General features: G+C 55.5%; 1 long non-coding RNA gene across 1 annotated transcript in view; it reads left to right on the forward strand.

Annotated features, from left to right (window-relative positions):
* LOC130544072 (uncharacterized) overlaps positions 1–26,096 on the forward strand; it is a 296,307-nt gene that overhangs the window by 250,893 nt on the left and 19,318 nt on the right. Inside the window, exon 11 of the long non-coding RNA XR_008960024.1 lies at positions 13,702–13,819. This is a non-coding gene — a long non-coding RNA (uncharacterized LOC130544072). The remainder of the gene's footprint in view (positions 1–13,701; positions 13,820–26,096) is intronic.

The raw sequence follows: 26,096 nt of genomic DNA on the forward strand, positions 1-26,096 counted from the left end.
AGTGGGTTAGGGGAAAGATGACGTTTTCCCTCGCCAGTCTCCAAAGGTCAGTGGAAGGTCACTGGTGGGACCGGGAGGACACAGCTGATGTCAAACAGACCCAGAGACTTCCACAAGCCCTGGGGGAAAGCCTGAGGCAAGTCTTATCTAAGAGAGCCCCTGGGAGCTGCAGAACGCTGAATAACCTCGTGTTTCCGGAAAGAGGAGCTAATTTCATTGGCCCACACGCTTGCCGGGTGATCCCGAATCCCACGGCTCGGGGTGGGAGGGAGGTCAAAAGGTCATTTGGTTCAATCCCCTGCCTCCAGGCAGCTCTCCCCCAGCAACGGCATCGTGTGTGTTCCCATGTGCGGGGACACAGGCGAGGAGGAGGAGAGGAAGCAGGCGGGAGCACCTGGAGGGAATGATGAAGTGGTAATCCCCAGCAGCTGCGCACACGCCGTGCGTCGGGCGCGCATGGTCGCGCTGTGGTGTGTGGCGGCCTCCGTGCAGAAGAGCAGCCACCACTGCGGCACCGGCCCCACACACGACAGCATCCGTGTCTTGTGCACTTGCCATGCGGTGGGGCGTCTGGACAGGTGCCGCTCAATCTCACTGACTCGTCCAAACAAGCCCGTGGGCTGGAGGGGCAGGTACTGTTAGCATCATCCCCAAACCGAGGCTCGGAGAGGGAAGGAATCTGCCCAGCGTCACCTCGCTTGGAGGAAGGGGGCCCAGGGTGCGGACCCAGGCGGGGCTGACTTCAGAGCTACGGGGCGGCTGGCCAGGGGCTCTGCCTCCCGCTGGGGGTGTGCCACCCTCGACGGCCTCCATGACTTCCTGGCTGCCGGTGGACAGGTGGCCGTGGTTGGAGGAGGCCCAGGTACACGGCTGATAAGCAGAGGGCCAGGCTGCCCCCCCACCCCCACCGTCCTCCCTCAAGCCCCTCCTGTTCCTCTGCGTGCAGTGCCCTCTGGCAGATCTGAATGCCCCATGGTCTACGCTCACTTCACTGAGGATGACCCGGCCCCCCCTGTGTTCCCATCCGAGATACGAGAGAAGCTATGCCGGTGTGAGAGGGGTCAGGTCACCAAGGGGAGTGCTTGGCAAGATGCAGAAGGACCTTGACAGCCACCCAGCCACCGACAGAGCCTCAGGCCAGAGCTGGACCCCAGAAAAGGCAGCGCAGAGATCGAGAGCAGGGGCAAGGAGGGGCGGGGCCACGCGTGACTGGGAGTCCCAGATGGCCGCGGCGCAGATGCCGCCTAATGTGGGAGCCCACGGAAAAGTGACATTTGCCCTTAAGGCCCCGTCAGTAGGGGGCATCCCAGGAAATAGTATGCAGCCATGAAGAAGGAGGAAGGGCTCTTTACGTGACAACGTGGAAGGAGCCCCAAAACAGATGAATGAAAACCCCCGAGGCTCAAAGCGGTATGTAGGTATGTATAACGTGTTCCTTTCGTGTGGGCAGGGTCCGCCCTGCAGTGGCTTCCCTGTTTGAACTTACACGTGTAGTCTGTGCTCACGGGCGTTACAGAAGCCTATGTGCTCTCCAGATTTCGCACCCCGGACAGGTGCCTGTGGGAAAGGGTGACGGGGCGACGCCGTTCTGTGCCTGGAATTTTAGTCATACGAATAGATGGTCTTCCATCCGTCCTGTTCTCTATTTGGGTGTTCTCGTGAATAATAAACGACCCCCTTTGTGCCAGGGACCTCCACTCCCAGGTGTCCTGGAGGCAAGCAGAGGGCATGGCTGTGGCAGCAAGAGATGCTTGGCGTCCCCCCCAGTCAGCCCCCTCTGTGGCACCCGCACCCGGTGGCCTTGCTCAGCGTGGTGTGTCCCGGCATGCTTTCTGCAGCACCGCGGTTCTGGAACATGTGCCCGGGCCCCGACTGTCCGCAGTCCCAGCAGTGCCCGAACAGCTTCCTGCGAGGTTAGCAAAAGAGTTCTTTCAAGAAGGTTAGACACCTTCCCAAGGCAGGAGGCCGGAATCCTGGGAGGCTGACGCCCAAGGATTTATTGGCCTCCCCAGTGCTTGGACTTTTTGACTGGCCCGTTGAGAGCGGCAGGGGTCAGGGGTTATCTCCGGGTGGGCAGTTGGGGGCTGCTGCGGCCCCTCCCTCCCTGCGGCATCTGCTAGAACCATTAAGGGGTCCCCCCTTCTCAGCAGCAGTGGGTGTCCAGCTCGGGTTACTGACCTCCGAGCTGCCCATATACCACGCAGACCCCGGGCAGGGCCGAAAGGGGGGTTCACGATTCCAGCCAAGCGGGGCAGTGGCAGGAGGGATGGACAGGAAGAGCAACAAAGGAGGACAGTCCCCCGTCGGAGAAGATCTGAGGCCACTTGCATGTGACGTGCTGTGGGGACCATGGGAGGGTGGGAGGGGGACGTTTGTTCTCGCCGCTGAGGGTCCAGAGGCCGTGGTAACAAATGGCAGCCTGTGAGCCTTGTGGGAGGCCCCGGGGTCAAAATGGAAAGAGCCACAGGGAGGGACTGAAGGATTTTGAATTGCTAAATTCAGGCCCCCAGAAGGCAGTGCTTCGAGGCCTGGACGTTCCTCATGGTGGGACTTTGGATGAGTGCGGCCCTGCTCTGGGTCTCAGTTTACACATCTGTAAAATGGGACGGATCATTCCTCTCTCCTGAGAGTGTACGACTGAAGGGACAGGCAGAGCCAGTGCACGGCCATAAGAGCAGCCCTCCCGAGGCCACGCGGCCAATACCCACAAGAGTGCCATTTTACAAGATATTGAAGCCAAGAGAATCAGAAACCCGCCCAGCGTCTCAGAGCTTGTGAGAGGCAGGCCGGGATTTGAACCCACGCCCATGCTGGGGTCTTCATCCACTGGCCCTACTGGCTTTCCCCTTGTTACCTCCCCCCCCAGCCCCCGGGCGGTGATCTTCCTTGGCCACCGGGCCCTGCGCAGCTTGGGCTCCCGTGTGTGCAGGTGAGCTGTGATTTAAGGCCCGCGTTGTTTCCCAGACTCCGTTTAACCTGGAGGATGCCCTTTCTCAAGGCCCAGTGAGGGAGGAATCCGTCCCCTGTGCGTCTCCGGAGAGATTTATGCAGTTTGGCGGGCTGGCCGCGCATTATTACATTTCCTTCTCCGTCATTAATCTTGTGACGGCGCTCGCTCCTCCTGACAGCCGGGAGCTGCGGCCTGCAAACCAGAAATCTCGCCACAGATTAGGGCGCGGGCGAAAAGGGGACGCTTATCTTGGAGAGGCCTCGGAGCTGCCTTGAGGACAGGGCGGTGGGCTGCCCCCCGCCCCCAGGGAGGAAGCCCACTCCTGTCTGCAGACTCAGGTGCTGACGGAACCGCTCGGCACCGTGGAGAAGCAAGGGCTGAATTAGCTGGGACGTTTGGCGCAGCTGGCTTCATGCAGGGCACAGACAGCAAGAGTCACTTTCTTCGTGTTGGTTTGGGTTCCGTCTGCGGAGGATTTACAGTGAGCCGGTTGCGTGCCAAGTACTTTTCTTCCATTACCTTGTATTTATGTGTCTCGGTGTCCTTCAAGGGACGTCCAGCTCATCACCCCTTTCTACACGAGGAAAAGGTGGTCCAGGAGGCTGGAGGGATAAGGCCCCGCGTCAGCAAGCAGCACAGTTAGGGCGCTAAACATAGGCCAGCTCCAGGCCAGCACGGCGCTGGTCCGCATCCAGCCCGCCGGCGATCGCTGTGGGATTCCGTTCTTCAGTCATTCTTTCTGTAGCATCCGTACCGAGGGACCGTTCACATGCCACGCAGTTCACCCATTTAAAATGTCCAATCCAGTGGTTTTTAGAATATTCATCCCAATAAATTCCAGAATGCTTTGTCACCCCTGGGAAGACCCCTTGTACCCTTTAGCTGCTACCCCCAAAGCGCCCATTCCCAACCCCAAGCACGTTCTGCTCTGCTTCCAGTCTCTGGCGTACCTTCCGTTAATGGCCCCCTGTGATTCCTTGTCCTGATCCAGAGCCCTCACGGCCTCCAAGGTGCCTCAGTGCACTCCTTGTCTCAGCCCGGGGGCTGTGCTTACTGCCGTTCTGGTTGGAACTGCTGGGGGGTATGGGGGGCACTTTGGACCTTGGGATTACCAACGGGTCTGTAGCCCTCAGGGAGCTTACGGCCCAGTGTGTGTGGGGGGGGATGCAGAATGCGGGCAGATCGCACTGGGGACCCTGGTGGGGCAGCAGGCAGGGGGGAAAGGGAGCCCCGGCTGTACAGCGTGCACTGAGTCAGAACAGCAGGCGTAAGTTGGAGGAATTGGGGTCCAAGTGAGGACGAGGGGCAGGGGCTTCAGGAGGGGAAACTAGTCTGCTAAGAAGAGGAGGTAGGAGAACACGGTCCTTTTTGGAACATTGAGGAACTCAGCGTGAAGCCCACGAGGACCTGTGGGGTGAGGGCAGAGCAGGCACGAGGACACTGGAGCTTAGTGGGGGAGGCTGGTTGGGTGCCCCACCCTGGCTGTGCACAGTCCCCTTGAAGCCAGACACACCCCCGTGTTCCTCTGTTCCCAGCTCCCAGGCAGGTGACCCAGGGGAACCGCAAAGGGAGAGGCTGGCCTGGCTACAGAGCATGACAGCGCCTGGGCCGCAAGCCTCTCCAGCATCTTGTCTGAGCAGAGCGGGGAGCTCCTGACGGGCTTGGCCGCCAGTGTGAGGCCCACAGTCTTGTGCTTCCTACTGGCTGGCTGCGCGTGGGGCAGAGGGGTGTTGGCGCCCTGGTTTTCACATCTTGTCTTTGAGCGTCGAGAGCGCCGAGGGCCAAGGGGCAGAGCAGCCCTGGAGATGGGGTGTATCTGTTGGTGGCGAGGGTGGACGGGGTCTGCCGGGGCTGGTTGAGGAGACCTATGCGCACCCCCCCAGGAGACCCCGTCAGCTGCACCCACGGCGTTCTGGGCCCTGGAGGCTTTGGGTCACCACCGTGAGACAGTCACTGCTCAGAAAGCACTGGCTTTTACCCCCCAGCTCGGAGGGGCTCAGGGTGGTTGTGTAAATAAGTCACGTTCACTCCCTCACATTCCAAAACGTCTGCTTGAGTGGGAGGCAAAGTGGGAGGTACAGCTCCCGCGTGGAAGTCACACAAAACCGTCCCTCCGCCGGCCGAGGCCCCTCGCCCGCGTGTGGAGGCCGGGGCTCCACGTCACCCTCACGTCACCCGCCGCCTCGACGAGACCCCAGCCTTCTGTCTCGTGCTTTATTTGGAAGCGTGTAGAGTGGACGCCTCACAAGGGTCTTGCCGGCAAGATGGCACCATGGTGTGACACGGGACAGGGAGCTCTTCCAGGTGGACTGATGACCCCGAGCTGCCCGCTCTGGGCAGATGGATTCTAGAAAGGAGCGCTTCCTCGGGGGGCCGGTGCAGCCCGCGTGGGCAGGACAGGGACCCGCCCTCCTTAGCCCTCTGTTTACCTGGCGGTCGAGCCCAGGAGCCTCACCAAAACAGGACACCCGCCAGCGTTTATTAAACTCCTCTGGTTTACCCGCTGTGAGGGCCAAGATCCGGGGTCGGAGCCTGGTTGCATTCCAGCGAGGATCCGGGAGAGGTTACAAATGCCCCATATATCCTCTTGCAGGCTGGATTTCCTGCCTGGCGCTAGAGAGCCGCAGACAGGGTAGGAGTGGCGTGTAAGGTTTCCTCTGTCCTCCCCCCCCCCCGCCCCCCAGCTCCCAAACCATCCATCAGTCCACGGCTCACCTGTGAAACCCAAGGCTGGGAACCACAGTGCTATTCCGTTACAGAATCAGGATTTATCGGAACACGACAGGCCTGTGAGGCTTTTATGACGTGCATGGCGCCAATCCCTTCTGTTAACTTGCTTGTCCCTGGTGGGCCAGGGGCCTTTGATGACCGCCAACACCACTCCATCTGCTCCTGGGCTTGTGGCGCTCTGACAGTGAGGACAAAACGTCCAGCTTTGTCCAGGCCCCGTGGGCTGGATTATCACTTCAGCACGTGAGAGCTGGGCCTGCATTCCCCTGGAGCGAGCCCCCGGGCTCCGCAGCCCCCTTCCCAGCGCGGCCTGGTGTGAATGACGTTCAGATCACGCTCTGACAGTCCCATGAATTATCTGTTCTCAGGCCTGCCTCCCCATCTCTTTCATCTCTGTAGCAGAAGCCACGTCGGGGTGTAAAGAGGGGGTTTCCTTCTCGTGAAATAATCCATTGACATCTCTACAAAGGCCCCCATGACACCCAAATTGCCTGTGTCTCATGGAAGAAAGACACGACTGGGGACCATTTGGGACCTCTTAAAAAAGGAGGTCGGTGCCTCCTGGAGGCTGCCGGGCAGTGCCGCTCGGGCGGGCGGGGAGGGACTCTGGGCCGTGGCCGGCAGCCTGGCCCAAGCTTCTTAATGATCTAGTTAAAAAGGGAAGCCATATTCACGTGGGGTGGAACCCATCAGGAAGCTGGACGCTCTCAGATGTGCTGTGACTTCGGCCCCGTCCAGCACGTCCCACTGGGCTCTGCGCTGGCCAGAGAGCTCTGGGTGGCTTTCATGGGGGCTCTGTGACGGCTCCGGGTCTCTGTCTGCTCGATGAGCTCCACATTCCCGGCAGGACCTGACTCTGGGGTTGGGAAGCCGAGAGATGTTTGCCATTCAGAACAGGAGCTGGAAAGGGGCTTCTCATGAGTGGGTACAGACGGCGGCTCCCCTCCTCCCCATTGAGAAGGGTTCTGGCCGGAGGCTGCCACCTGCCTCTTCCCACTGTGACCAGAATAGGGGGAGGAGGTCATAGTGACGGCAGCTTATGTTCTCTGTGCCTGGGCCAGGGCTGGGGGTTTCCGGAAGCCTGTGAAGAAGGCACTTCGTGGTTTTAGTCTTGCGGGTGGGACAGTCAAGCCACTGATTTGCCAGCATCATGCAGATGGTCCAGTAAGGGCTGGGGTGGGAACCCAACAGAGGCCAAACTCAGGTTCCCAAGTGGGAGAGTCGGGCTTGCTCTTAACCGGATCCCACTGCAGTGCCCTGGCCTCATTCATGGCGTCTACACAGGGGGGTGACGACATCCGCCTCGCCGAGGTTAGGTCTCACAGGAGAACGGATGTGCGTGGTATGCAGTAGGCACTCAGTAGTGTTCACGGACTGCGGTGTGTTGTGTGCCCTGGCGTCAAGGAAGCTGGGCCTGCCCCATGTTGTGCAGTGCGCAGTTGCGTGGTCTCAGCCAGGTTGCGTATCCGCTGCGAGCCTCAGGTTTCGTGTCTGTGAAGTGGGGACGTGCTGGTAGCATCTGTGTCGCAGGGCAGCCTGGGGGGGGGGGGGTCACGAGAGCCGGCAATGTGCTCAGCGAGGCGTGCAGTAAGCGCTCCATAGACGTTCACCAGAGGACAGCCAGGCCACTGTCACTATGGCTCTCCTCGGCCGCAACCCCTGGAAAATGACTCCCGGGTCCGAAAGCGCTGAGGCCCAGCGGCAGGTGCAGGCCTTCCCTGGACGTGGCTGCCTCCCACCCTGGGATTTGCGGGTGCTCCCGTGTCCCTGCCACGGCCGCCTTACACCACGGCTGCAGCATGCGGCCAGCTGGGCAGATGGCAGTTTTTCGGCCTTGGATGGGCTGAGTATTTTTATTTGCAAATGAGAAATAAGAAACATTGGCGCAGGCCAGACCAGCATAATTGCATCCTCAGTGCCCCCTCCAGACTCCCCACCGGGAGACCAGCAGGACGTGGATTCCTACAGACGTTCAAATAACTGAACTGACCGTGACCTGAGCTAAAATTGAGAGAGGGTGGAGTGGGATGGCTGCCGGAGAGGCGCTGGACTCCGTGTTTGTGGAGCGCTACTTACCATCCCCTGCACGGGGAAGGGGTGGGGCTGACTCACCCACACCGCCCCACCCCCCAGGACAGGAACAGCGCGCAGGGAAACCCACCTGCATTGAGCTCAGCCTGTATACTCTATGCATGTCACGGGAGAGGCGTTATTTATAGTGTGACTGTGGGAGGGCAAGCTGGTGCGGCCACTTGGGAAGACAGTTTAGTGGCTTCTTACAAAGCTGAACGTACTCACCATACGATCTGACAGTCGTGCTCCTTGGAATTTACCCAAAGGAGTTGAAAACTCATGTCCACACAGAAATTTGCACACAGATGTTTACAGCAGCTTTATTTATAATTGCCAAAACTTGGAAGCAACCAAGACGTCCTTCAGTGGGTGAGTGGAAAAAGAAACCAGCACGCCCAGACAGCACAATGTCGTTCAGAGGAGAAGAGCTATCCCGCGGGAGAAGACACGGAGGAGGCTTACGCACGTATCGCTGAGCGACAGAGTTGGGTCTGAGAGGCCGCCTAGGTCATGATGCCAACTCTGTGACGTTCTGGAGAAGGCAGAAGCACGGAGGGTGTCTAGGGCGGTGAGACCATTCTGTGGCTACACGGCATTACACACTTGTCTTGCCCGGAAGGTGTCCACCGCCAAGAGTGAAGCCCGAGGGGAACTAGGACTTCGAGTGATGATAATGTATCAGCGTGGGTTCATCAGCTGTGACAAATGCAGCTGTCGGTCACAGAGACTGTGCATAAGGGACAGAGAGGGACAGGCGGGGACTCAGAACTTGTTGGGATTTTCTGTAAGCCTACAGCTGTTCTAAAAATAAATGCTATTGGTTTTATAAGAAGAAGAGGAAAGGGAAAGAAGAAGAAAGAAGAAGAAGAAGAAAGTGCCAGTGTGGACTCTGGAGCCAGACTGCCCAGGTTCGAGCCACGCCTCAGCGGGCACCATGTGTCAGCTTGCTGCTCTGCAATGACATGCTCTCTGTGCCGCGGGGACAGTGCGCTGCACGAATGGGACGGCAGTCCATGATCAGGTGACTTTTAGCAAGGGGACGGTTCTAGATTGTCTGTGCAGCCCTGGCTCATTCAGCCGGAAGCCCCGAGAGCAGAGCTGAGGCTTCCCCGGAGAGGAAGTCCCGCATGTGCACGGCGGCTCCAGCCCGCGCCCAAGAGATCCGGCCCCGCCATCACTAGCCAACCCCTGAAATTGATCTCTTACTATCCCTGTCCTGCTGATTCTGTTTCTCTGGCGGGACCCTGACCGGCCAGCCATCAGCTGCATTCACACTGCCTCCACTGGCAGGCAATTCCGATGGCAATGGAGGCTGCAAGGGTTGAGATGACCCTATATTCAGTTCAAATCATGCTTTCTGCAAAAGAGGAAACTGAGGCTCACTAAATAGTCATGACCCCCCCTCTGGAGTCTGGGGGTCAGCAAGGTCAGGGACGGGTCCAGGTCCTTGCAGCTCCCATGCAGCCAGGCCAGTAGACGGAGGTTTGAGGAGCCCAAGGAAGGGCTAGCCGTGGCAGTCGGAACCTGACCACTTCCTGCCCTGACCTTGGATGGGATCCCAGTGTCCGCCTCCCACAGCAGATGCCCCTCGTCCTCCCAGGGGACAACTGAGGGCTTCCAATGGGTTTTTATTAGAAACAATTGGAGGATCCAGCTGCTCCTCAGATGTTTCGAGTTGCACATTTTTTGCATTCCTCCCTGACCTGGCACTGCTGGGACGCTGCCATTAAAAAAATAATAATAATAATTCTGGTATTCGAAATTTAAAAAAATCACAGCCTTCCCTTCCTTGACTCATTTCCTGTGGTGTTTCCCTGGCCTAATCGAAACCTGACAGGCTGCGTGGCACAGGGCACCAGTGCAGAGCTGAGTGTGGAGGACGGAGCTGTAGTCCGCGGGGCGGGGGGAAGAAGTGTGGGAGAGGGGGCTTCCCCTGCTGAGACCAGGAGCAAAGGGAAGGGCCAGAAGGAGGACATCCTGCTGTGTAGCACGCAGCCCGGCCCTTTGAATCTGGAGAAAGAGTGAGCTACTGGTGCTGGGGAGGTGGGCCCACTTATGGTGCTCCTCCAGTCCTCCTCTCTGGCTTTGCAAGGACACCAGAGCTCCTGGGAGTGATGTCCTCACAAGCGCTCCTACCAGGCACCGAGGAGCAAAGAGTTTCACCCCACACCGCTGGATAGGAATAAGCAAACCATTAGCAACAATAAGAATCTCAGCAAAGCCCACCACCGGGAATTCCGGAGGATGGTAGACAGTCGCGGGGTGCCCACACCCACACGCGGGAGAGCCATTAAGTTGCCCACCACCTTCGTCAGCAGCGTCCTGCAGCAACGATGGTAACCCTGGCTAACTTGTTGTCAGCATTTACCGTGGAGCAGGCACTTTATAGGCATTTCCACACTTTATCCTCAAAAGAATGCGATCGGCTGGATAGGGCAGACAGTGGGATCACTGCTGTCATTTACTGGAGGAAGCGTTTGGAGAAGTGGGGCATCTGTTGAAGGAACATCACACAGCCATGAAGGAAACCACATGACCAGGCCAGGGCTTTGAGCCAATACGCTCTGCTCATTTCAGGGGACACTGGCAGAAGGAGGGACGGTTTCACAGAGAGGTCACGGGGAATGCTCGACAAATGTTGACAAATAGGCATTAAAGAGCCATTAAAGAGAAAGAGGACACTGGCTTTAAACCGTGGGGCTCAGGGACTGTGCGTAGCACGATTATTTATACTTTGGAAAATGGCGTCGCTCTGTCTTCTGAGGCTAAAGGCCCACCTATCCATGACCCACCCTATATGCCCAAGAAAAATGAATCTATGCTTCCATCAGAGAATATGAAGGACAAGAATGGTTCTGAACAATAACACCAAACCGGAAATACCGAATGTGCGCCAGTTACAGATCGGATAAATGAGGTGAAGTGTGCACCTGCCACAGACCGTATTTGCAGCAATATGAGAGAACAGAACACCACTGCTCGCAGCGTGAACGAGTCTCACAAGCTGATGAGGAGTGAAGGGAACAGATCGCAAGAGCACGCACTGTGGGATTCCCTCCATATGGAGTTCACAGATAGGCAACACCAGCCTGTGGTGAGGGGTCAGGGCAGGGGCTACCTGTGGGAAATGTTGACTGGAGGAGGCACAGAGAGCCTTCGGGGGGCTGGAAATACTCCATACTTAGGCTGTGCACTTAACTGGTTGCACACATCCCTGTGTGGTCATAACGTCCATTAAAATGGAGAGAAAAGCACAGGCCCCGCCCTCCACTGACCTACAGCCTTTATGGGGTGCCTGGCACACTCTAGGGAGTTCAGAGAAGGGGTATATCAGTAGAGACTGGGGTGGGGCAGGAAGGTGATGTGGGATCGTAAGTTAGACGACCTTAGTGTCTCCTCGAGGCCCGTGTTGGTTCATGAGGACATCCCTACCTTCACGTATCATTTCCAAGGTCCACTTCATTGTGTGTGCATGTGCGTAAATCCCTGCCCTCCCATATATGAGTGTGTGTCTGATTTGAGGTTTTGTGTACTTGCACCAAATACAGAAAGTTTAAACGGACAGTATCATCGACATTGTTAACATCCTAGTCTGAGTACATGAGGTGATTGTCCAAGGGTTCTCGTTTTCCCTAAACTTGTAATCCTCTGGTAGGTGGAAGAAAGGAATGTCCACCTGCTATGGGTGGGAGCTGGTGCTTGTGGACTCGGGATGCTGTCACGCGGACACTCACACCACAGTTGTCACACGAGTGTGCAGCAAGAGCCGTCAGAAGGGGACTGGGCTACTGCCCCCCAGAAGTCCCTCCTCCCAGCTCCGTGTCTCGGGAGCCCTTTGAAAATAACAAAACCAAATACCACTGCTGAGAAGGGTGTGTTGTGTATTGACTGCTTGACAGTCTTGGAATGGTCAGTCCTTAAATGTGTAGAACAAGTCAGATAAGAAATGAAATGCTCTTAAGCATGGGGGTATTCAAGAGAAGAATGCCTTTATTCTCTCTCTTGCTGGATTAAGGTTCTGAGCATATCTAAACCTAAGATTGATTCTTGAGTGAAGGTGGTCATTATTGGAGAGTCCACACCAAACTCATGTCATCCCATTTGGGCTGAAAAAAAGCGGCCCCACCCTGGTTAATGGAGTCACTGCATAGAACCTACATAGAGAACTGATTTTCAAAAAACCCAATCAAACCAAAGCTAACCAAGTCAACCAACAGCTCTTGAGAACCTGCAGTGTCCCATTTTCTGTGTTTAACACCGCGGGTCAGGAAGGAAAAGGACCCTGTCCATGACCTCCTGGCGCTCACGGCTTTCTATCTCAGCCATACAGTCCTTCTTCCCAGAGAGGAGTCGTGGCTAATCCACAGTGCGGTTAGGAAATGTGGTTGTTCTTCTGAGTCAGAGCTATGGATGTCAATCCCTCTGTACTATATACACACAGAAGAACCAGCTAAGGGAGTTCCTGATTGTCCGAAGGCAGCAAGTCCACACACACAAACTTCTGGGTGGATATTATGTTAGTGAATGGATATCTTTGAAAAGGCTGGAATTCATATACATAATTTAGGGAATGTTTTAGAGACAAAGTTGGTTACTTATTCCTTTGTGCCCCGGGTGTGCTTTGGTCTACTGAATTATGGTAATTACATTACAGAATTGCATTACATTTATTAATATTCATGACTCTATTCAACTGAATGGTGAAGCCCTTGGAAGTGATAACTATGGTTTAATCAGCTCTGGATCCCCACTGCCTGGTACCTAGTAGACGCTTAATAAATATTTGTTGGAAGAGTTAATGAATGGACGTGTGAGTATGAGTGACCGAATGTGCTTTGGGAAAATGAGCAATTTTAAGATTTATTTTCTCATTTGGAAAACAAGGCTGATGTTGGTGCTACTTCATTGCGAGGGTTGGGTAGGGTACTCAAGTAGAGCGCTGAGCACTTGTGTGCTGACACACATAGGAAGTGCTCCTTATGGGGTTGGGTGATGCTGGTGATGGTGGTGGTAATGATGGTGGTGGTGGTGATGGTGGTGAGAATGATGAGGATGACGGTGGTGATGATGAGGGTGGTGGTGATGATGGAATGGTGAGGGTGATGGCGATGTTGGTGATTGTGGCAGTCACAATACTGGAAGAGGAGAATAGAAAGGAAAATGAAGAAAATAATTTACTTTGCTAATCGTCGCTAAAAAAAATCAATGTTAAGGTTGGAATTCCATGGTCAGCCCTAACTTTAGAGCAGTTTCTCTGGAAGCAGAAGACAAATGAGGGCTCTGCCTTGGAACTCCATGTGAACTCACCCTAGTGGGTTGGGGTCAAACTCTGGGCAGTGGATTGGCTCATTAAACAAATGACCTAATTTAGTACTTAAGACACCCAAAATTTACTATACTAATTTGTCAAGTCAGCCAGAACAACCAAACCACAAACAGTTGGCCTAGTAGGTTTTAATGGAATTATAGACAAAATTCAGATTAACCACTCAGTAAAAGGTTCAATTAAAGTAGAGCTGACAATTTAGTCTCTGGAACACTGAGGGGACTTTTATGGGCTGGTATAAATCTTCTGGCTAATTCTTTCATCTTGTCCTTTCCATTTTTAGCACCTCTCAAGGAGAATGGTTTATGGAACTGGGGAGTAGGAAGCAGGAAGTAGGAAACAGGAAATAGAAGGGTTCTATTTTGGATATGGCGACTGATAAGCTTGTGCAGGCCCAGTTTCCTTGGGGAGCAGCTGTGGAAAGGGGTCTTCCCATTGGCTGGCTAGCAGCGGGGACCGAATGAGTGAAGTGCTCTCGTCAGGGATCCAGCATCTGACGTTAGCCCCAGAAATACAAAAGTATTGACTGAAGTATGGCTACCCCAGGATGTGTTCTTGTAAATCTAAATCTCTGGTCACACCTCCCTTAATAACTGAGGTAATATTTGGCATTTTTCTGCAGAGCAGCTGGAAAGAGAAGCCCTTGCCGGTGTCAGTGTTTCGAGGCAGTAGAAGCAGTTATGGACCGCGGTGTGGGGCTCTCCTCCCTCAGATCACCTGGACAGCTGTCTGCTTACACGGTGAGAATTGCACAGCTTCCCGTTTCAAGATCCATCTGGTTCTCACATCAGGCTAAGCCACGGTCTTCGGAGAGAGCCAGAGCACGCCCAGGAGATGCGAAAATGTAGGAACGAGCGTGTTTATATTGTATTTGCATTAATGCTTCCTAGAGTTTATTTTCAAAGTGAAGAAAGAACAATGCATGGTAGGCTATTAAACCCAAACATAATCAGTTTAAAGTTGGGGGCGTGCTCCTAAGAATATTTTTCTCCTGTTCTGAAGGGTCCACTTGAGCAGGGAGTGGGGGTGGGGGGCGGGCTGCGGCGAGCTCTCCTCGGGCCTGAGCCTGCCCCTGGGCCACTGCTGTTTGTCATATGGAGTGGATTAGCCTCTCTCACACTGTCAACTTGGGTGTTCTGCGCACAGCCTGTTTTTGCTGGGGTCTTGGTTTTGCTTTTTATAACGGCAGGAAGTGCCCCTCTCGGACCACATGTGAAATCGTGTGGGAACGGTGGGGAGGGGTGAGTGGGGTGTGGACATGAGAAAGCCTCCCCTCAGATGGACGGGTGTGGGGGGAGGCGGGGAGGGAGAGATGCGTGCTGGCCAATTTAACTTTACGGGCCCGGTTGGCAGGAGGACGGGGAGGCGGAGGCTTTCTTGATGGAACCCGCCTGTCCCTAATAGATCTGCCCCTCGTATTTACAATGCCGCGTAGAATCATGGCGGGGCCATTAAAGCACGACGGACTGCAGCTGCTGCTTAATTTGTTCTAAATTTCCTGCTGGCCTCGCCAGACGTGTACAGGAAATGGGCGGTAAATGTTTAATAGGTCATACCTAACCAGACAATTAACAGGTGCTGTCATTTAGAAAATCCCAAACGGTGTGTGTGCCTGTCCAGAACGGGATCAAGCGTGCTGTTTTGTTTTGTTTTTTCCTTTTGAATAAAGGCAGGTATAATGTGATGGGGTGGGACCCAACAGGGGACTTCATTGAATAAAAGTCTGAGTGGGGGTGCCCTCCCCGATCTCACCTGCGGCCAGCCCTGCCCTTCCATATCCTAGCACGCTGCCCGAGCCGGGGACCTACACAGAGAGTGGACGAGGGTGCCGGGAGCCTCTGGGTTCATGGAGGAGGGGCTTCCTCACCTGTAGCTCCTTCTCCGCCTGTTCCCTCAGCGGGGTGGGGTGGGGCGGACAGCGAGCACGGAGGGCAGTAAAGGCCCTTCTGTGGCCTGGGAGCTCTCGGATAGGACCAGAGTCCAGTCGGGTTTGGAGTGGAGGGAAGTGTGTGTGGGCGTGCACGTGTGTGTACCTGAGCGGAGTGGAGGAGCCGTGCCACAGCCAGGCCAGCTGTATCCTGGCCGTGAGTCCCTGCGGCCGTCTCCCCCCAAATCCCCAGGCCCCTCAGTTCTGCCACAGCACCTTACCAGATCCACCCCCTAGCCCTAGGATGGAGGTGTAGTACCACTTCTGCTTTTATAAAGGGGAAACTGAGGCACCCACGGGCTCAGAACGGCTGGTGGCCGAGATGGGAATTGAACCCAGAAATCTTGACTTTAAGCCCTGCAACCACCAGAGGACACATCAGAAGAGAAAACACCGCGACTCCATGCCCAGGAGCCAACCTGTTAAGATGTTGAGACCATTTCCTTGAGCTTTCCTCTATGGAATATATATATTTACTTATTTATTTTTATTTTTTTATTTTTTACAGAATCAGTATTGTGTTCTCTATGTCGTTTTGCAACCTTGTCCTTATAATTACTCTTCTACGGTGATTACTTGCCGTCGTTCGCAGGCAGAAGTGTGGTTTCTAACGGTAGCGTCTATGTCAGCTAATAGGGAATGCGTTAAATGACCCAGTCAGTCCCTTTTCTTGACATTTAGGCTACTTCTAATTTTTCTTGTTCATAAAGCATGCATATCCTTGTTTCTATCTCTGATTATTTTAATGCTTGTACAGTGGGAGCGAAGCAAGCTCGTACAAACATGGTCCTCAAGTCAGTGGGGAGGATGGGGTACAGAGACGGTGGGAGCAGGGGAAGCGGACTTTCGCTCGTGGCCTCGGTGGGCTCCGGCAGAGAAGGCGTAGGGCAAGGTGGGGTCATCATAACTGAGTGTGGTTGGATTACAACCCGGGCAGTTGTACTGACTGATAAGCCAACAGCAGATTGTGAGTGTTCCCAGGAACGTAGACCGAGTGAAGCGGGGAGCGGTGGGGGCCGAGCACGACGCCGGGAGAGAGTCGCCGGTGGACGAGCCCATGGGAGGTGCGCTCGCTCAGCCCGCTCCTCGATCTGGTTCCCTCCTTCCGGGACTGTACTTTGTCACCGGGACAAAGAGGAGTCCGTGGGGTCCAGTCTCTGCCAAGGGTCAGTCACCCAGTGCCTGGCAGGGTCTCAGGGCTCATGGGTCAGAACCTACATTTACTGGAGCTGAGGGAGTCATGTGCACGCGTAAAACTCAAGTCGCCCAGAGACCTTAGGTCACTCACATTGACCCCTCTCCCACCTCCCACAAACGGCACCGGGGAAGTGTAGACAGCAATTCAAGCCAGTGGGCGCTGTGCCCAGGCTGGGTCAGCCTTGAGGGCAGGGAGCTTCCCCTGGGTGGCCCGCTGCCTCGTCTCTGCTGCCGGCTCCGTACAAAGCCCTCCACAGACACGTGTGCAGACAAACCCAGCCTTAAGCACAGAAAGAGCCCACAGAGAACTTAGGCTCAAGATGTCTTTCCACCTCGCCTCAGCTGTCCTGGAAACTCTAGGCGCTCAACAAAGGTTTCCAACAGAGAGGACAGTCCTGTGGGAGGTTCTTGGATGACGTGGCCGTCCCCGACACGTCCACTCCACGTTTGTGTTTATTGCGATCTTGGTCAATGAGAGGTATAGGATTCAGGGCTGGCAGGGCGGTGACGTGGCTGCTCTGGGACTGCGCTTTCCTGGGACGTGGGCTTCCGGCGGTGGGACGAGGAAGGTCTCCAGCAAGCTGGATGTTGGGCACACTGGCCGGAAGACATCTTCTTACAGAGGAAGTTACTAAAGCTTGAAGACGCCAGTGGCCCCCCGAGTTGGCGCAGCCGGTCAGAGGCTGAAGTGATGTGGCCCCCAGGTCTTTGGAGCCCATGCACCGTGCCTCAACAGCCGCGGGCAGACTTCGGGATGACAGTCGTTGCCCTGGTTACCGGGCGGTCCATAGCTCCCATCCTCCTGATACTACCTGCATGAAGTTCAAGTCTACTGGGGTTCAAAAGATGGTTTAAAAACAACATCTGAAAAGTCTTCCAATAGTTGATGACTGATGGGCTGGACTTGCTGTCCAGTAAATTGCCTACCCCAGGCTGCAGTTACACGGGCGACCCTCAGGTGTCCTTATCAGCCCTTGACGCACGTGTAAACCAACCCTCATTAATGACAGGATGGAAGCAGGGACACTGTGCAGGCCTCCGCCTGCTGTCCTCCTCACACTTTGAAGTCCAGCTGCTAATAGCACCGCCGACCACAGACATAAAAACGGGTGGCGGGTTTACAGACATGTCTAATTTCAAACAATTGATGCCGGTTGTCACTTCTGCCAGAAGGCTGCTTCTGCTCTTCCTGGTCGTGGTGGGCGCGGTGACATCCCTACCTGAGAGGTTTTAATACTCTAGGGCAAGGGGGTATGAATGTTGACCTGAGACCAAATCAGCCCATACATGTGTTCACAGTCTTACACATTGTTCATAACACTTAAAACCAGGTTATTTTATCTAAAAACCCAGAGCTCTGGCTTTTCTTGATTAGTCAGAACGCTCCCCCACAGCTGGACATTCCCTGTGGCGTTGGTTGGCTGCATGTGGATAGGGCCGACCTCAGGATGGGGCCCCACGTGCCCTGTCGTCCTGCACCGGCTCGCTGTGTCTGTAAGCCCCACGCCCGGCTGCTGTAGACTGTGGAATCAGAAGCCGGTTTCAGGGTCTCTCATTCTAGTCCTTAAAACCCACAACAGGAGAGAAGAGATGGGGAAGAGGGTACAGGAGGTGTAGAAGGAGCTCCCAGCTGGAAGTCACCTGTCTGGAGGTCTGGCATTATGTCTGGGCTCTGCTGTGGGTGTCACGTGGGGATTACCAGCCCACCTGATGCCTGGCCTCCTCCCGCAGTGTGAGCTCGAGGTGGGAGTGACCTGAAGAGTCCTTGCAATACTCAGCTCCTCTTTCTCTGCCATACAGTATGGAGTTTTCCATTCCTCCCCTCCATCCCAGGGTGGGGAAATTCACACCAATGGAAAAGGAACGGAGGAAAACTAACTTGAGGGGTTCTGGGTCTGCCTGGAATTCAGAACAAGCCCCCAGGCCTTTCTGGGTCTCAGTTTACAAAGCAAGAGGGTTGGGACAGTCCGTCCACGTGAATCCAGAGCCCCTTGGAGATGCCTTCCCTCATCTAGGTGACATGGCCAGCGTTGAGAGACCACAAAGTCCAGATGTGTCCCCATGCCTCGGAGAGGGACAGAGCATTCGGTGTGGAGAGAACCTGAGTGGTGGGGAGGATGGGAGCTGGAATGTTCTCACTGGGATTTCAACCCCCTCACCTCCTGCCTGGGTGACTTCAGGCAAGCTTTTCACATCTCTGGCATCCAGTTTCCTTATCTGTCAAACTACTGACCTTGGAAGAGTTCTTGTTGAAATAGGAGCACAGAGCTGCAGGACATGTAGCCTGGCGACTGGCTACAGTCACTAGGAGTCCCTGAGGATGTAAGATACTAATTCTGTCCCAGAGACCTGGATGTGCTGGGCAGGCATGTAAACCCTGCATAGGTCCCACGAGTTCCATGTCATCGATGGGCAAGAGCCATTGCCCCCCCAAACCCGGCCTTGGCCTTGGAACAGCCCGTTGCCTCCACTCTGCAAGAAGGCCCTGCAGACCTACCAAGAGCCCAGCACCGAGGGGTCAGGAGAGTCTGCAAGGTTCCAGCCTTCAGAAAATGACCCTCAGGCTGAGAATGTCAGAGCCTTGGGGGAGAGCAGAGAAGAGAAAGAAGAAGGAAGGAAGGAAGTGTGTGTGTGGGGAGAGGTGATTACGCGAGAAGGTGAATGCCCAGTGAACCCTCTTCTCCCTGACGGAGGCGATAAGATGGCCTGCCGAGGGGGAGGGTGCTTGAGGAGAGGTGTAAGGTATTCAGGCTGTAGGAGTGGAAAAGGGTCCAGGCCTTTAGTAATATTTATCGAGTGTAAGAATGAATGAATGCGCGGTAGCTCTGTCCCCAGCCAGCTGTCACCCTGGGGAGGAGTGGAGGAAAGTGACAAGTGGAGGAGGAGACGCTCCCTCCCGTCCTGCTCCTGCCATGTTCTGGCTGTGTGGCTTGGGGACAAGCTGCTTCACGGCCCCGGGCCCCACGCTCTCCAAGGACCGTGGGTTCTGCGAGCCCAGTTTGCTCTGCCTGCACTGCTTCCCCACGGCTTCGGTTGCTGCCAAAGAGACTCGCATTCACAGGGTGTGGGTGTGCTGGCATCCTCCTCCCGATTTTCCTCTGACTCTGACAGCAAGTGCCGCTTTCCCGGGCGTGGGTGGTCTGCGGCTGTCCAGCAGACGTCAGGGGGCGCGGGCTCTCACGCAGCCTTCAGGCCTTACCTCTGGAAGACAATTCCTGCATGAAGGAGGGCCCCCACTCGGGCCTTCCGGGCACTCTTGGAACTGCACCTTCGTGCGAGCATGGCCGGGCCTGACCCAGTTCTCAGAGGGTCTCCTCTGGCTTCTCTTTTCCCGACGTCAGCACCTGCTGTGGCCCTGTTGTTGGGGTCGGGGCTGCAAGTATGGGGCTCACACAGGCACAACCTCTGCTGATGGCCGGCCCGTCTCCTCCTGTCTCCCCTCTGTGCTTCCCTTTGAAGTCAGCGGGGCTCTGTGCAGAGCTGAGAATGCAGGGGTGCGGAGTGAAGCCGCTGGCTCTGGTGGTTCTGGCCGGGATGGAGGGAGGAGACGCCAGAAGTCTCACTGGAGAGCTGGGGCATGGCAGCCTTCGAGTGCAGTTTTTCCAATGCGCGAGGTTTGGAAAGGCTTCAGCTAAATCTCTGACACCCTGGACTCAGAGCCCTGCTCAACCTGAAACCATGGTCCGCGTGCTCCAGGAGAGCATTTCCAGGCCCACCAAGCATCTTGGGTGAGTTCCCCTCAGCTCGCTCGGGGGCTGGGCTGAGCCTCAGACGCGCAGCCGAGCCTGGAGCCTTTGATGAGTGGTCACACCTTTCCATGCCTTTCATTCAGGACAGACTTGGAAGCTGCCGCTAATTGGATTTGAGTTTGGACAGCATCCTGCAGCATGCACGATCAATCGCACAGAGAGGCCACCTGGCCTGGGGTTGGCCAGGGGCCTGAGCTTTCCCCAGGCCAAGAGGTTGGGCATGCAAGGGATCCGGTGCTGTTCCATCCCGAGGGGGCATAGCTTGAGGAGTGAGGAGGAGGCCGAGGCGCCATGTCGCTCAGATCCCACTGTCCTCCAAACACGCTCGTGTCGGGTAGGGCAGAGGGAAGAGGCAGGGACGCAAGCAGCTTGTGCATGAACCGGAATACGAGCCGGGTGCTCGTCTGCCGCCCTGGGCGTGCACGCCTCTCAATGTCCCTCTGCCCTCCACGTGTAGGGGCCCGGGGAGAGGAGGACGGGGATGGAGACGCAGGGGAAACAAAGCTCAGGACACGCAGCTCTAAATGCAGTCTTTGGCTCAATACACTTTATTTTGAGCATCTGATCGATGGAAGAAAATGCGTTCGCTCTGCAGCAGATGGAAAAAAAGAAACAGTTCGTTCCTTCACAAGTGTTGCAGAACAGGGTATTGGGCATGACCCAGGTTTCAGACGCAGGTCCGTGGGCCCCGAGGCGGGTAGTTTGACGTCCCCGAGCCTCAGTTTCCTCCCCATGGAGGTGTTCTGAGGATCCAGGGAGCCGAAGCAGGAGCAGCCGTTAGCAGGGGCTGGCACGGAGCGAGCCCTGAGGCGGTCGTGGTGGCTGTGGTGGTGGTGGCTGCCGCCCGGCAGGGGACGCAACCCACGTGCAGGCGTGCAGCTGTGAGCACACTTAGGCACTTCTGTTCCCCGTCGCCTGTTCCTGTCCACATCATGGCATTTCCCATGCATGGTGACTGCTGGTTCCCGTGTCAGGTGTCCCTGGATGACCCTGGAGCTTCTCGTCCGCAGAACCTCACATGACTCACATTTGAACCCTCAGCCTCAAAGAGCTGGCATGGGGTAAATGCACGAGCACGCTCTCCCCCAGCTCTCCCAGCACCCGCACCCGTCCACTTTCTCTCGCGTGCTCTGTAACTTACTTCTTCACCATGGTTTCTATCTCTCCCCACTAGAGTATCAGCTCCAGTAGAGCAGGAATTTTCTCTCTCTTTCTCTCTCTCTCTCTCTCTTTTTTTTTTTTTAAGAGAGAGAGTGTGCACACAAGCAGCAGGGGAGGGGCAGAGGCAGAGGGAAAAGGAGAATCTTAAGCAGGCTCAGCACAGAGCCCAACGCAGGGCTCTATCTCACGACCCTGAGACCAGGACCTCAGCCGAAATCAAGAGTTGGACGCTTGCCTGATTGAGCCACCCCAGTGTTTCGAAGTTTTGTCTTTCTTTTTGATCCGTGGTGGATCCCCAGTGCGTAGGCCCATGTTACGTGCATGAACTCCCACAGTGCCGGACACACAGTAGTCACTGGATCCGAGCTGTCAAACGGCTTCATGAATGAAGTAGTGAGACTTCGTGTCGTGAGCAAGCAGAATAGTTATCCAGGCAGGAAAGGCCGTGGAGACAGAAGCATGTTCTAGCATAGACACAAGCACGCCCAGGAGTCAGGCCCAGCCAGTCCCATTCTCTGTCCCTCTGCTTCCCGTCCGTGGGATTTCTGCAGGTTACTTACCCTGCCAGAGCCTCAGCCAGCACGCCGCAGTGTGGGAACACTAACGGGCTCTGCTGCTGAGATGCGGGAGAATGAACTGTAGCGATAGGCGAGAAGCGCGGAGCGCCCAGTCTGCCACTGGGACGTGATGACAATGTCAGGCATTGTTGCAACCACGTTGTGCCCTGAAGCTGGTCATCGGGAAGAGCTGTGTCCCGAGCTCCTGCCGGAACAACATCACCTTGTTCTCCTGTTACAACCCCTATTAACTTTCCATGTGGCCATCTGACTTGGCGGCCGGGGGTACGTGTCCTCCACATCAGTGACAGCTATGGAGCCTTAGTCCTGGTGGGTTTAGTCTGCTGCTGGAGCCACGAGCAATGTGGCTCCCATCACTCCTCTGCAGCGGAACCCCTGTGACCCATCCCTGCCCCTGCGCCTCCAGCCGCCCACTGAAATGCCACTCCAGACCATCCTCCTTGGGCATGGTGTGTGCACGGGCCTGAGTTCAAATCCCGGAATTCCCAGTCCCACTGCCCAGGCATGGATTTCTAGAGCGTCTACTGTTTGCATGGCAGCTTGGCTTGCTTTTCCCCTGTCCTCCGATGTAGGACGGCCTGGAGGAGCCCCCACCCCTCTACCTGCCACATCTGGGACTCATTGGTGCCGTCACGACCGCTTGTTTATGTGTAATTTCTGGCTAAGACTTGAAAGTTGAACTACCGCTCCTTTGTCTAAACAGTCACTACTGTTATACAAAAAGCAGGCCGTCCCCGGCTTGGATGTTGGACCAGAGTATCTATTCCCAGTGCACCTCGTGAGAAATCAAAGGGGCTTGTTTACTCCCAAATGAAAACTTGCAAAGTCCAGAATCCCCGGGGAGTGGCTGTCTCACTGGGAGGAAAATGCCTCCTGAGAAGTTCACGGTAAAGCCGACAGGTTTGTTTATGGAGACCGTCTTCTCTGGTTAGGAGTCAGACATCCTGAAACCACGGGCAGGCGGAGGCGGGGTCCTCCAGCTGGGGGACAGGACTGTGTCCTCAAGGTGGGGTCGGTGGGTTCCCCTGTGGCCCGTCCCACAGCCAGAACCTCCCTGCTTCCCTACTCTTCTCTGTCCTTCCTCCCAGGGAGGCAGGGCAGTTTCCGAGAGAAAGTCTCCTTTGTTTCTCCTGCAAATGTTTTCATTAGAAAGCGGCTTCTCCTGTGTGCGTTGTCCCTGACCTCTCAAAGCCCCGGTCATCGGGTTTCAGGACCACGGTTTGGACAGCTGCACACACTGATTTGACAGGTATCTGAGCAGGGCGGCGGCTCACCGCGCCCAGGGAGGCCCCGGCATGGCCCCATCACTCCTGCAGGCAGGGGCCCTGTGGAGCGTCCACCCCTTCCATGGCCAGCTGTCCATCAGAACAGGTCCAGCGGCCCTTCCATGGATGGGAGAACTCCCATGTGGCCCCAGCTTATAATTTCTTCAATTATGCCTTGGAGGGAGGGGGGAGGGGACTAGTGGCTGGCTGACTTCCGTTTCTCCCTCCTGTGGGCGGTGGGGTTCAGAGGACTTCCACCTGACACGGCTCTCGGCAGGGTGTGGGGGAGACAAGGATGGCGAGTCGTAGGAGGGCCTCACAAAGTGCAGCTGGTCCCAGAATGAGGCCCGGGAGCCCCTCAATGCCCCCAGTGTCTTGTAGAGTGTGGGGCCAGGTGCTGTCAGGTGCAGAGCCTGGCAGCTCTTCTGTGAGGCTTCCGCAGCTGCCCACACCATGCTTCAGAAGCTGGGGGGCTTCAAATCACTGAAACTTCGTCTCTACCAGCTCTGGAGGCCGGAAGTCTGAGGTTGGGGCATCGGCAGAGCTGTGCTCCCTCCGCATGCCCTGGGGGGAGGGGGGCTGCTTTCTGCCTCTTTCCTGCCTTGTGGTGCTGCCAGCAGTCCCTGGCTTATGGCCACGTCCCTCCCATGTCTGCCTCTGTCTTCACACGTGTGTCTTCCGTCTGTGTATGTCTGCGCCCAAATGTCGCTCTCCTCTCCGGGCACCAGGCATTGGATGCAGGGCCCACCCGACTCCTCATCGTCACTTGATGGTGTCTGCAAAGGCCCTATTTCCGAATAAGGCCACATCCACGGTACACCATGTCCACGGGTAGGGGGGTTATGGCTTGAACACATCTTTTCAGGGAAGCATTTCTACCCAGTGCAGAGCTCTTCTCTGCAAGGGCCCATGTTGCTTTTCTCATCTGTAAATGGGGTAAAAATCGGGCCTTCTTCACTGGGTGATGTGGGGGGTAAATTGGCTGGGAGCTGGGAGCTGTAGCGTGCTCATAGCCCGGCACACAGTGAGCAGGATACCAGGGGGTTTGTTCTTACTATTATCCTCAGGCACAGGGCTCCAGAAACAACACAGAAAGAAGGAGGGTCAGGGTCAGAGGCACATGATCTACTGTAGTGGTCTCCAGTTACCGTTAGAATAAAACCCACATAGCCCCCAACCCTCATCCCACCCACCAGGCTGGCCACGTGCACCTCTCTTCCTCCCCATGTCACCCTGGCTGCCGCTGTGGGGACTGTCTCCCATCGTGGCCAGTCCCACTGCCAGGAAGACTCTTCTCAAGGTCTGTGATGGCTGGGCTGCTTCTCAGCTTCCCGCCTACCCCATGGCCGGGTGATCCTGCAGGACAGCATCTTGTCACCCCACTGCTGTTCCGTCGGTCTGCTCTCTCCATGCTGCTAACAGGGTGTCGTTTTATGGAAGTCAGTGTTTGCTTGTGCTCATTATCGGAACGGGTCTAGAACATAAACCCCGCGAGGGCAGGAGATGCCTGCTTCGTTCTTCTCAGTGTGTCCCTGGCTCTGTGGGCACTCCATGGTCAGACCACCTGAGCCCCTTCCAGGGGGCGGACGCCATCTTGTTGGGAGCCTCCATCTGGGCGCCCCAGGGAAAGAGCAGGGCTTGGTGTGGCTCACCAGGCCTAATGTTTTCCTGTCCTCTTTGTTTCTGTTGAAGTTTTTATTTTGAAAAGATCTGGGGTCCACCCGTAGAAGAATTCCCAGATGTCACAATGGACTCCCATATTTTTGTCACCTGGCTCCACCCGTGTCAAGATTTAGCTGTATCTGCACTTTTGTTCCTTTTCTTTCTCATGGTCATTTCACGGTTATTGCTTGTTGCTTTACTTTTGCTGAGCTCTTTGAAAGTAATCTGTGGGATGTGTCCCTTTTTGCCCCCGAAGGGGTCAGCATTTTCCCTTAGGAACAAAGATGTTCTCCCACACAACCACGATGTCATGGTGCTGGAGCAAACGCTCATGTTCCCATGTCACCATGGGTCCCAATATGGTGCTTTATGGCAGCTGTCCAGCCTCCCGTGCAGCCTTCAACCCGGACTCGGTATCACCGCCGGCGTCACGCGTCATTGGTCTCCTTGACTCTGGCGTGCCCTCAGCCTGTCTTCACCTTTCATTTCACCAGTGCTTTGGAAGAGTGCAGACTTACCCTTTTGTAGCTTGCCCCTTTGTTCAAGTTTGTCTGATAGGATGTAACTGAGCTCACACATTCTGGCAAATTCAGGGTTTTTAGAAACAAGGGACGTTTCCATTATAAAGTTTTAAAAAAATCAATACATTTAGCAACATTGGGCCCAAATCCCATGTGGCTGTTGTGCAGTGTCCACTCCCAGGCTTCCGTCTCGGGGGCAATGAGTGTGTGACCCTTGCTGTCATGGTGGGAGGGAGCGGCTGCTAAGTCACCGTGTGACCCTGGACACGTCTCAGAGAACAATAACAGAGAAAACATTTGACGAGAGAACATCTCACAAGCGGCAGAGCCTAGAAGATGTGATCTTTTCCCTCTAAATCTGCAAAAGATTTAAACAGATGCTTCCCGCCCGAAGGAGGGGCACAGAGCGCCACAGAGAAAGACAACACTGAAGCGAGAGCAGTTGGCATGCTGCACGGACTTGTGCAATAGTAGGAGGGACAGGTGCTGAGCGGCCCTGCCGAGAAGTGGCCTTGCAACTCATCCGTAAAGGGCGTATCGGCTGCGGAGATCTTTCTCAAGAACTTAGATGCTGACAGCCCTCTGCAGTGAGATGTTGGTGTCAGAGACAAGGAGAGTCATGCCCATGGTGTGGGCCGCCGTGGGCCTTGGCCAGGACAGACCAACACCCCAGCCATGTGCCTTGTAGGACCTTACCTAACCCCTCCGTCAGAACCGCCCCCCTCCCCCACAGCTGCAACATTCACGTATTTTGAATAAATGCATAATTTATTGAATAAATGCAAAGTGACCATTTTTGTTCTTTTCAACTAATTCTTTGGCTCATCCTTCAAGTAAGTGCTTCTCAACCATTTCAAACCACATCCCCTTCCGGGAAACACAGAAACACATCCCATTTTATGCTGATTTGTACACCCACTCTCCCAAAAGCCCTACCGAGAATAAGTGCTCATTGAT

Source organism: Ursus arctos, unplaced genomic scaffold (assembly GCF_023065955.2).
Source record: "Ursus arctos isolate Adak ecotype North America unplaced genomic scaffold, UrsArc2.0 scaffold_19, whole genome shotgun sequence".
NCBI classification, from domain to species: Eukaryota; Metazoa; Chordata; class Mammalia; order Carnivora; family Ursidae; genus Ursus; species Ursus arctos.